Consider the following 12,393-nt stretch of genomic DNA (forward strand, 5'->3'; position numbering starts at 1 on the left):
GTCCCTTGGACTGCAAGGAGTTCCAACCAGTCCATCCTAAAGGAGATCAGTCCTGAGTGTTCATTGGAAGGACTGATGTTGAAGCTGAAACTCCAATACTTTAGCCACCTGATGCGAAGAGCTGACTCATTGGAAAAGACCCTGGTTTTGGGAAAGATTGAAGGCAGGAGGAGAAGGGGATGACAGAGGATGAGATGGTGGGATACATCACCGACTCAATGGACATGGGTTTGGGTAGACTCCGGGAGTTGGTGATGGACAGGGAGGCCTGGCGTGCTGCGGTTCATGGGGTCGCAAGGAGTTGGACATGACTGAGTGACTGAACTGCACATCCTTCATCTACTCATTCTATGTCAGATCACCTGGATTGATCTGGGAGTGCCAGCCTTCTTTAGAGTGGTGGCACTGAGTTTGTTTACCTGTCCTCTGGGAGGTGCTCAAGCTTGTTTTTGTGTTTTCTCCATAAAGCTCTTGACGATCGTGCCAGTTCTTACTCAGCCTCTCTCTACTCAAAGGTGGACCTTCTTATTATCTAGCTTTCCAGAAGAGTTTAACTTTTCTAAAGCAATTTGTTAGTTTTGGACACGTGGATCCTTTGAGTTTTGAATTTGAGTCGTGTTGGCTGCTAGAAAGCTTAAAGCAAGTCTTCTGGATCAAGAATATACGACTTTAGCACGTGTATTTTTTTGTATTGCTAGTGGTAGTCTTAGCCCCTCTCCTGCTTTGCAGATTTTGTTTTTTATCCTTTTGCCTTATACTTCTTGTTTAAGTGTTTTGTTTTTAATTTCTATAAAAATTATGTATTTACTTATTTTTGGCTGTGCTGGGTCTCCATTGCTCCCCACAGGCTTTCCCTAGTTGCAGCGAGCAGGGGCTACTCTTCCCTGCAGTGCGCACGCTTATAGCAGTGGCTTCTCTTGCTGTGGAGCAGAGGTGTATGGGCTTCACAGGCTGATGTATGCGGGCTCAGTATTTTCGGCTCCCAGGCTCTAGAGCACAGGCTCAACAGTTGTGGCCTACGGGCTTAGTTACCACATGGCATTGCCGACCAGGGATCCCGTCTCCTGTGTTGGCAGGTGGATTCTTTACCACTGAGCCACCAGGGAAGCCCTTAAGCATATTTTACCTTTTTCTTTGGTTTAGGCCGCTGTGCGCCCTTTTGAAACAAGGTAGTATATAAAGGGGAGAAAGAAATGGCAACCCACTGCAGTATTCTTGCCTGGAGAATCTTGTGGACAGAGGAGCCTGGTGGGCTGCTGTCCATAGGGTTGCATAGAGTTTGACATGACTGAAGCGACTTAGCAGCAGCAGCAGTATATAAAGGAATAACTAAAAATGCTCAACAATTCCCTAGTGGTGAAATAGACAGTTCTAATATTTAACTCTTTGAAATTTTGCCACAGATGAACATTTTTGACCATAAAGTGCTTTTTCTAATAAGGTTTTTCTGTAAGCCAAACTCTTAGAAGATGCTGCGTCAAGATAAAGGACATTCAATGAGTATTTCTTTTTTTTAACTAAATTTTAAAATTATTTATTCATTCACTTATTTTTGGCAGTGCTGGGTCTCTGTTGCTGAGCACAGTCTTTCTCTAGTTGTGCTAAGCAGGGCCTCCTCTTAGTTGCAATTTATGGGCTTATTATTGCAGTGGCTTCTCTTGTTGGGGAGTATGGGCTCTAGGTGCCCGGGCTTCGGTAGTGACAGCTCCTGGGCCCTAGAACACAGGCTCAGTAGTTGGGGCACAGGGGCTTAGTTCCATGTGGCATGTGAGATCTTCCTGGGCCGGGGATGGAACCTATGTCCCCTGCATTGGCAGGTGGATTCTTAACCACTGGACCCCCAGGGAAGTGCTCAGTGAGTCTTTCTTGAGACTTGTGGATGCTGCCAGATAGAGAGATGATTAGGTGAGGGGGAGATGTCACATTTTTTGAGAGTTTATTCAAAGTCAGGTACTTGCCAAACTCCTCACGTTAGTCCTGCTCTCCAAATCCATGAATGTGCAATCCGATAAAAGTTACATAACCATAAAGGACAGGACCCAGTGAAAGACTTCCCAGTGATAAGGGCTGTCACAGACCAGGGGAAGGGCAGTACTGAGAGATGGAGGTAGTCCAGTGCCAAGGAGGCGGGCATCCTAGGAACACATCTGAGAGCAGAAAAGACTGTTTGTAGTTGCTTCTATTTAAATTAATTTTCAATTAATTAAAGTTGTAAATTTACAAACAAATTTTCTTAAGTTTAACTTACCTAACTTTGATGTTCTATTTAGAAATATTATAAATTTTGTGTAAAAATTAGAGCAAGAGCTTGTTCCTTGATTAATGTTCAATTAGTCAGTGGATTTGACATATTAGATTTGCTTGAACATTATTCATGCCATTTACAAAGTTAGTTAATTAGGTTCTCTTAAATATTTAAGCTGCATTTACAAATTTAATATACTTGCTTTTTTTCAAGCACTTCAAATGCCTCGTAGGACAGATTTACAAGTCAAGCAAGAAAAAAATCTTCTTAATCATGTAATAATTCCCCAAAACCTATTAATTCAAGAGTCTACTTATGGAAAGTCAAGTTATCGTCAAGATTTCAATGCCGTTTACAAATGAAATCAAATTATCTAATAACTTTCAGCTTCAAATCACAAGTCTAAGACAAAGTTTTGTTGTTGTTCAGTCGCTAAGTCATGTCCACCCCAAGCTCCTCTGTCCTCTGCTATCGCATGGAGTTTGCTCAAACTCATGTCCATTGAGTCGGTGATGCTATCCAACCATCTCATCCTCTGCCACTCTCTTCTCCTTTTGCCTTCAATCTTTCCTAGCATCAGGGGCTTTTCCAATGAGTCAGCTCTTCAAATCGGGTGGCCAAAGTATGAGAGCTTCAGCTTCAACATCAGTCCTTCCAATGAATATTCAGGACTGATATCCTTTAGGATTGACTAGTTTGATCTCCTTGCAGTCCAAGGGACTCTCAAGAGTCCTTTCCAGCACCATAGTTAGAAAGCATCAATTCTTTGGTGCTCAGCCTTCTTTATGGTCCAACTCTCACATCCAAACAAGACTACTGGAAAAACCAAGCTTTGACTAAACAGACCCTTGACAGCAAAGTGGTGTCTCTGGTTTTTAATACACTGTCTAGGTTTGTCACAGCTTTCCTTACAAGGAGCAAGTGTTTTTTAATTTCATGCCAGTCACTGTGAGCAGTGATTCTGAAACTCAAGAAAATAAAATCTGTCACTGCTTCCACTTTTTCCCCTTTTATTTGCCGAAAAGTGATGGGACTAGATGCCATAATCTTAGTTTTTCATACTGAGTTTCAAGCCATTTTTTCCTACTTTCTTCTTTCACCTTCATCAAGAGGCTCTTTACTTCCTCTTTACTTTTTGTCATTAGAGTGGTGTCATCTGCATATCTGAGGCTGTTGATATTTCTCCCAGCAATCTTGATTCCAGCTTGTGATTCATCCAGCCCAGCATTTTACATGATGTACTCTGCATGTAAGTTAAACAAGCAGGCTGACAATATACGGCTTTGACGTACTCCTTTCCCCCAGTTTGGAACCAGTAGGATGTTCCATGTCCGGTTCTAACTGTTGCCTCTTGACCCATGTACAGATTTCTTAGGAGACAGATAAGGTGGTCTGGCACTCCCATCTCTTTAGGAATTTTCCACAGTTTGTTGTGATCCACACAGTCAAAGGCTTTAGTGTAGTCAATGAGGCAGAAGTACATGTTTTTCTGGAACTTCCTTGCTTTCTCCATGATCCAACGAGTGTTGGCAATTTGATCTCTGCTTCCTCTGCAGAGATCTTTGAAACCCAGCTTGTACATCAGGAAGTTCTCAGTTCATGTACTGCTGAAGCCTAGCTTGAAGGATTTTGAACATAACTTTGCTAGCATGTGAAATGAGCACAATTACAGTGTAGTTTGAATATTCTTTGGTATTGCCCTTCTTTGGGATTGGAATGAAAACTGACTTTTTCCAGTCTGTGGCCACTGATGAGTTTTCCAAATCTGCTGACATACTGAGTGGGGCACTTCAACAGCATCATCTTTTAAGATTTTAAATAGCTCAGCCAAAATAGAAGGGGAAAAAAAGGAAAAAAAAATAGCTCAGCTGGAATTCCATCACCTCTGCTAACTTTGTTTGTAGTAATACTGCATAAGGCCCACTTGACTTCACACTCTAGGATGTCTGGCTCTAGGTGAGTGACCACACAGTCGTGGTTGTCCAGTTCATTAAGATCTTTTTTGAATAGTTTTGTGTATTCTGGCCACCTCTTCTTAATCTCTTCTGCTTCTTTTAGGTCCTTACCAATTCTGTCCTTTATTGTGCCCATCCTTGCATGAAATACTTCCTTTCTATCTCTAATTTCTTGATGAGATCTCTAGTCTTTCCCATTCTATTATTTCCCTCTAATTTTTTTGCATTGTTCCTTTAGGAAGGCCTTCTTATCTCTCTTGGCTATTCTCTGGAACTCTACATTCAGCTGGGTATATCTTTCCCTTTCTCCCTTGCCTTTCACTTCCCTTCTTTCTTCAGCTATTTCTAAAGCCTCCTCAGATAACCACTTTGCCTTCTTATGTTTCTTTTTATTTGGGACGGTTTAGGTACTGCCTCCTGTACAATATTATGAACCTCCATCCATAGTTCTCCAGGCATTCTGTCTACCAGATCTAATCCCTTGAATCTATTGGTCACCTCCACGGTATAATCATAGGGATTTGATTGAGGTCATCCCTGAATGGCCTAATGGTTTTCCCTACTTTCTTCAACTGAAGCCTGAATTTTGCAATAAGGAGCTCATGATCTGAGCCACAGTCAACTCCAGGTCTTGTTTCTGCCGACCGTATGGAGCTTCTCCATCTTTGACTCAAAGAACATAATCAGTCTGATTTTGGTATTGACCATCTGGTGATGTCCATGTGTAGAGTCATCTCTTTTGTTGTTGAAAAGGATGTTTGATATGACCAGTGTGTTCTCTTGGCAAAACACTGTTAGTCTCTGCCCTGCTTCATTTTGTACTCCAAGGCCAAAATTGCCTGTTATTCCAGGTATCTCTTGACTTCTTTTGCATTTCAACCCTCTATGATGAAAAGGACATCTTTTTTTGGTATTAGCTCTAGAGGGTGTTGTAGGTTTTCACAGAACCAATCAACTGCAGTTTCTTTGGCATCAATGGTTGGGGCACAGATTTGGATTACTGTGCTGTTGAATGGTTTGCCTTGGAAATGAACCGAGATCATTCTGTCATTTTTGAGATTTCATCCAAGGACTCTGTTTTGAACTCTTGTTGACTATGAGGGCTACTCCATTTCCTCTAAGGGATTCTTGCCCACAGGAGTAGATATATTGATTGTCTGAATTAAATTCGCCCATTCTCACCCATTTTAACTCACTGATTCTTAAGAAGCTGATGTTCATTCTTGCTACCTCCTGCTTGACAACGTCCAATTTCCCCTTTATGGGTCACAGTCTTGTCGTGGCAACGGGGCTTGCATAACTCAATGAAGCTATGAACCATGACAGGCAGGGCCACCCAAGATGAGTCACAGTGAAGAGTTCTGACAAAATGTCGTCCCCTGGAGGAGGAAATGGCAACCCACTCTGATATTCTTGCTTAGAGAACCCCGTGGACAGTATGAAAAGACAAAAAGATATAACACCAGAAGATAAGCCCCCCAGGTTGGAAGGTGCCTGATATGCTACTGGGGAAGAGTGTAGAGCAATTATTAATGGCTCCAGAAAGAATGAAGCAACTGGGCCAAAGTGGAAACGATGCTCTGTTGTGGATGTCTGGTGGTGAAAGTAAAGCCCAATACTGTCAAGAACAGAAGCATTCAGGAAAGGGCAGGAGAGAGGAGACTCCAGTCCACACGTCTTACCAAATTCCCAGAATCATTCTCACTGGACTCCATCCTGGATGAGTGATGTGCGCCACCAGGAAGGACACTGAGTTGGAGTCATTGGCCAGAGACAACTCAGAAACTGAAACTGTTTACCTCAGACTGGGACTTGAACCCTTGTGCTGGGACTCAAACCCAGCCAAAACCCATGGTTTCAGGCCCTAATGAAGCTCTGGTTCTTGACGTCTCATCACAGAAAAAATTCAGTGAGAGACAAAGTGATAGGTAAGAAGTGGGTTTATTCAGATTCAGAGAGAAGCACACTCCACAGACAGAGTGTGGGCCATCGCAGAGGGCGAGTGAAGCCACAAAATGTGGCATGGTTAGTTTTTATGGGCTAGTTAATTTCACCTCCTAATAAGTGGGAGGATTATTCCAATTGTTTTGGGGAAGGGCTAGAGATTTCCAGTAATTGGGCCACCACCCGCTCCCTGGTCTTTTGACAGTGCCTTGGAACTGTCATAGGGCTTCCCTGGTAGCTCAACTGGTAAAAAATCCACCTGCAACGCAGGAGACCCTGATTTGATTCCTGGGTCGGGAAGATCCTCTGGAGAAGGGATAGGTTACCAACTCCATTATTCTTGGGCTTCCCTGGTGGCTCAGATGGCAAAGAATCCACCTACAAGGTGGAAGACTTGGATTTGATCCCTGGGTTGGGAAGATCCTCTGGAGAAGGGAATGGCTACCCACTCCAGTATTCTGGCCTGGAGAATTCCATGGTATAGTCCATGGACCACAAAGAGTTGGGTACGGCTTTCACTTTCACTTTTGGAGCTGTCATGGCACCTCTGGCATGTCACTAGCTTGCCAGTTGACATTCAAAGACTTATCTGCCAGCTTGGACTCATCTGATTCTAATCGGTTTATATTGTGTCTTTGGGCTATGCCATTCTTTCAAAAGTTGTGCCCTGCCCTTTTCTCTCCTGTTACAAGGCCAACCCCATCACCATAAAACCCAAGACTGTGAGCCATGTGGCAGAGCAGTTCTCCTGTGTTCCCTCGCTCTGCTGCTATCTGCCCGGGCACCCCTTCACAGTAAAGTCTTTTGCTTTTTTTGCATGTCTTTTGATTGTTGGCAAGAGCCCACTCTTAGGCCCTGGAAGGAGTTCCCTTCCTGCGACAGATTGGGAAGCCACTCTGAAGGAGAAAAACCAGGTCTCATCAAGGAATATTCCCCAACCCCAGAGAAGGGGGACCTGGCTGGATTTGCCTAGCTGATTTTGTTACCAAGTCCAAGCTGACTCTGCTCACTGCACAAGAGGCCAATGAATCTGAAAGATGAGGTGTTTAGGACAGAAAATGACTTTATTCGAAAAGTCAGCTGACGTAAAGATAGCAGGCTAATGTCTCAAAATAACCATCTTGTAGGTGCCTGGAGGCCAGTTTCTTTTATAGAACAGGGAGGGGAAGGAGTTGAGGAAGTAAAGTTAAAAGGCCATTATCTTGCAAGTATCTCCTGGAATCCTGTGTGGATCACAACAAACTGTAGAAAATTCTTAAAGAGATGGGAATACCAGACCACCTTACCTGCCTCCTGAGAAATCTGTGTGCAGGTCAAGAAGCAACAGTTAGAACCGGACATGGAACAAACAGACTGGTTCCAAATCAGGAAAGGAGTACGTCAAGGCTGTATATGGTCACCCTGCTTATTTAACTTATATATAGTACATTATGCGAAATTCCAGGCTGGATGAAGCACAAGCTGAACTCAAGACTGCCAGGAGAAATATCAATAACCTCAGATATGCAGATGACACCACCCTTAGGGCAGAAAGCAAAGAACTGAAGACCCTTTTGATGAAAGTGAAAGAGGAGAGTGAAAAAGCTGGCTTAAAGCTCAACATTACAAAAACAAAGATCATGGCATCCAGTCTCATCACTTCATGGCAAATAGATGGGGAAACAATGGAAACAGTGACAGACTTTATTTTCTCGGGCTCCCAAATCACTGCAGATGGTGATTGCAGCCATGAAATTAAAAGACACTTGCTCCTTGGGAGAAAAGCTATGACAAACCTAGACAGCATATTGACTAAGCGCAGGCGGTTAATGCAAAGAAATAGCATTAATGCTATTTCCTCAGCGATCAATGCAAAGAAATAGAGGAAAACAACAGAATGGGAAAGACTAGAGATCTCTTCAAGAAAATTAGAGATACCAAGGGAACATTTCATGCAAAGATGGGCTTGATAAAGGACAGAAATGGTATGGACCTAACAGAAGCAGAAGATATTCAGAGGTGGCAAGAATACACAGAAAAACTATACAAAAAAGATCTTCACAGTCCAGATAATCATGATGGTGTGATCACTCTCCTAGAGCCAGACATCCTGGAATGTGAAGTCAAGTGGGCCTTAGAAAGCATCACTACGAACAAAGCTAGTGGAAGTGATGGAATTCCAGTTGAGCTATTTCAAATCCTGAAAGATCATGCTGTGAAAGTGCTGCACTCAATATGCCAGCAAATTTGGAAAACTCAGCAGTGACCACAGGACTGGAAAAGGTCAGTTTTCATTCCAATCCCAAAGAAAGGCAATGCCAAAGAATGCTCAAACTACTGCACAATTGCACTCATCTCACATGCTAGTAAAGTAATGCTCAAAATTCTCCAAGCCAGGCTTCAGCAGTACGTGAACCATGAACTTCCAGATGTTCAAGCTGGTTTTAGAAAAGGCAGAGGAACCAGAGATCAAATTGCCAACATCTGCTGGATCATTGAAAAAGCAAGAGAGTTCCAGAAAAACATCGATTTCTGCTTTATTGACTATGCCAAAGCCTTTGACTGTGTGGATCACAATAACCTGTGGAAAATTCTGAGAGAGATGGGAATACCAGACCACCTGACCTGCCTCTTGAGAAACCTGTATGCAGGTCAGGAAGCAACAGTTAGAACTGGACATGGAACAACAGACTGGTTACAAATAGGAAAAGGAGTACATCAAGGCTGTATATTGTCACCCTGCTTATTTAACTTATAGGCAGAATACATCATGAGAAACGCTGGACTGGAAGAAACACAAGCTGGAATCAAGATTGCCAGGAGAAATCTCAATAACCTCAGATATGCAGATGACACCATCCTTATGGCAGAAAGTGAAAAGGGACTAAAAAGCCTCTTGATGAAAGTGAAAGTGGAGAGTGAAAAAGTTGGCTTAAAGCTCAACATTCAGAAAATTAAGATCATGGCATCCAGTCCCATCACTTCATAGGAAATAGATGGGGAAACAGTGGAAACAGTGTCAGACTTTATTTTTTGGGCTCCAAAATCACTGCAGATGGTGACTGCAGTCATGAAATTAAAAGATGTTTACTCCTTGGAAGGAAAGTTATGACCAACCTAGATAGCATATGCAAAAGCAGAGACATTATTTTGTCAACAAAGGTCTGTCTAGTCAAGGCTATGGTTTTTCCTGTGGTCATGTATGGATGTGAAAGTTGGACTGTGAAGAAGGCTGAGCACCAAAGAATTGATGCTTTTGGACTGTGGTGTTGGAGAAGACTCTTGAGAGTCCCTTGGACTGCAAGGAGATCCAACCAGTCCATTCTGAAGGAGATCAGCCCTGGGATTTCTTTGGAAGGAATGATGCTAAAGCTGAAACTCCAGTACTTTGGCCACCTCATGTGAAGAGTTGACTCATTGGAAAAGACTCTGATGCTGGGAAGGATTGGGGGCAGGAGGAGAAGGGGACGACAGAGGATGAGATGGCTGGAGTGCATCACTGACTCGATGGACGTGAGTCTGAGTGAACTCCGGGAGTTGGTGATGGACAGGGAGGCCTGGCGTGCTGCGATACGTGGGGTCGCAAAGAGTCTTACACGACTGAGCGACTGGACTGAACTGAGACAGCATATTAAAAAGCAGAGACGTTACTTTGTCAACAAAGGTCCATCTAGTCAAAGTTATGGTTTTTCCAGTAGTCATGTATGGATGTGAGAGTTGGACCATAATGAAGGCTGAGCACCGAAGAATTGATGCTTTTGAACTGTGGTTTTGGAGAAGATTCTTGAGAACCCCTTGGACTGCAAGATCAAACCAGTCAGTCCTAAAGGAAATCAGTCCTGAATATTCATTGGAAGGACTGATGCTGAAGCTGAAGCTCCAATAATTTGGCCACCTGATGCAAAGAGCTGTCATTTGAAAAGACCCTAATGCTGGGAAGGATTGGAGGAGAAGGGGATGACAGAGGATGAGATGGTTGGATGGCATCACTGACTCAATGGTCATGAGTTTGAGCAGGCTCTGGGACTTGGTGATGGACAGGGAGCGCTGCACTCCATGGGGTTGCAAAGAGTTGGACTGAACTGATCTCTTGGAATGTTTAACTTCAAGGAGGGGATGTGTTGCTTCATTCTTGTAGCCATTCACAGGTGGGCACCTGTCAGATCTGCCTCTGAGCTGAACAAAGTCACTTTTAGTTTAACAGTCAGGCAGAGCGGCAGGATTCCCTGAGGCAGTCCATTATATATGATTGTAATAACGAAAGCACCAAAGGAGGGAGGGGGGGGAGGTTAAAGAAACAGATCCACCCTGGAGTCAGAAATGGCCCTTCCCTGCAACAATTTCAGAAGTGTTCTGGACCAGTGACTTCTGTATGCCAACTATTCTTCCTTATTCTTCTTCAGAGGAGTGTCTATTGTGATTTTTCTGGCCCAGACTCACCATGGTATTTTGGGTGTGTATGAGATAAATAACTTGCCTTTTTAGATCATAGGCATTCCATTCAAGAGCTGCGTTCAGACCTGATGTAGATCACAAGATCCTGGACCTTGGGCTTAATGTCATGATTGATGCCTCTTTATGGCTTCCTGAAGTGGGGATAAGCATACTTTGCCTGGAGGGAGAACAGAAATAATTGTTGGAGGACAGATTGGTAGGTTGATTTAATTGATGGCTCCAACTCATCACTCTTCCCTGTAGCCACTTCCTTTGTCCTGTAAATTTGTGGTTTCTTGTGATAGCTTATGGTGAACGATGTTGGATTCGTAATCTTGGAAGATTTAGCTTCGGTACCAGAGAACAGCCTTGATCACTCAAGAGCTTTTGGGTAACAGAGTTTTATTAAAGTGAAAAAGGACTGAGAAAGCTTCGGACATAGACGTCAGAAGGGGGACGGAGAGTGCCCTCCTTATCAAGGCCTTACATACTTTTACCAGACCCACTCCCACAACATAGGTCTTAAGACAACAAGATTAGTCAGAAGGTTCTTGTTAAGAAGCAGAAACATGTCCTCAAGCAAGATACATTGTTATTGTATAATCATTAGCACAGAACTTAAGGAAAAACATACCCTTGAGAAAGATGAGTTTTGTTGTGTAATCATTAGCTCCGGGCTTAAAGAAAATAATGTCTTAAGTGACTAAGAGAAAGCAATGCAGAAAAGAAAGTTTGTCCTTTTCTCCTCTGAACCCCATTCAGAGGAGCGGAGGACTTCTTATCAACCTAAGAATTAACTCTCTCATTTGCATAACAGAAGCAGAGTCAATTTCCCCACCCTCTTTTTTGAAAAATATTTATTTGACTGCACCTTTATTTAAAATATGTATTTTATATAAAACATATATTGCATATTTATAAAAATATATAAAATAAATGAAAAATATTTATTTATTTGACAGGCCTTATTTGTTGCACTCAGGATCTTTGGTCTTTGCTGTGGCATGGGAGACCTTTAGTTGCAGCATGCAAGATCTAGTTCCCTGATCAGGGATCGAACCCATACCCCCTGCATGGCGAGTATGGAGTCTTAGCCAGTGGACCACGAGGGAAGTCCCTCCCCAACCTCTTGAAGAATTAGAATTTAGCCATGTGACCTGCTGTGGCCATTGTAGTAATGTTGGCCGACTTGACGAAAGTAGAGGCTAGAACAAGTGTGATTCTGCTACTTCTCTTGGTCCTCTGTGACCGCCATGAGAACATGTGAATGTGAGGTCATGCCAAGCTTAAGCTGCGGAGGGACGACGCGTGACGGAAACTGAGCTGGCCCAGCTGAGGTTATCTTAGACAAGCCAGACGGTAGCAGACCTGCCGGTTGATGACGAAGGCATGAATGTACCCAACTAAGAACAGCTAAGCCTGGCCCAGTCAGCAGAATTGTCCACTTCAACCATAATCTGTGGAAAAAAATAAATATTTCTGTCACGCGAGTATATGTTCCTCGGTTCTTTGTCTCGTCACAACAAAGATTTGGAGCGACGGACATTAAAGTCCTCGGCGCGTCACAGCTCTTGGGTCTTTGGACAAACCGTGCTACAGCTCTTAGGCAAATCAGTGTTACAGCTCCATTTTATTTAGAAGATAGCAGGAGAACCCAAGACTCGAAGAGAAGAGAATGGAGGAGTGCGTGGGGGTGGGGGGCGGGGTGGGGAGAGAGAGAGAGCGCGCACGCACGGGGGAAAGAGAGAGAGAGAGAGAAAGAGAGAGAGAGAGAAAGAGAGAGAGAGCGCGCACGCACGGGGGAGAGAGAGAGAGAGAGAGAAAGAGAGAGAGAGA

The sequence above is a fragment of the Bos taurus genome, chromosome 23 (genome assembly GCF_002263795.3).
Source record: "Bos taurus isolate L1 Dominette 01449 registration number 42190680 breed Hereford chromosome 23, ARS-UCD2.0, whole genome shotgun sequence".
In the NCBI taxonomy this organism is placed as follows: Eukaryota; Metazoa; Chordata; class Mammalia; order Artiodactyla; family Bovidae; genus Bos; species Bos taurus.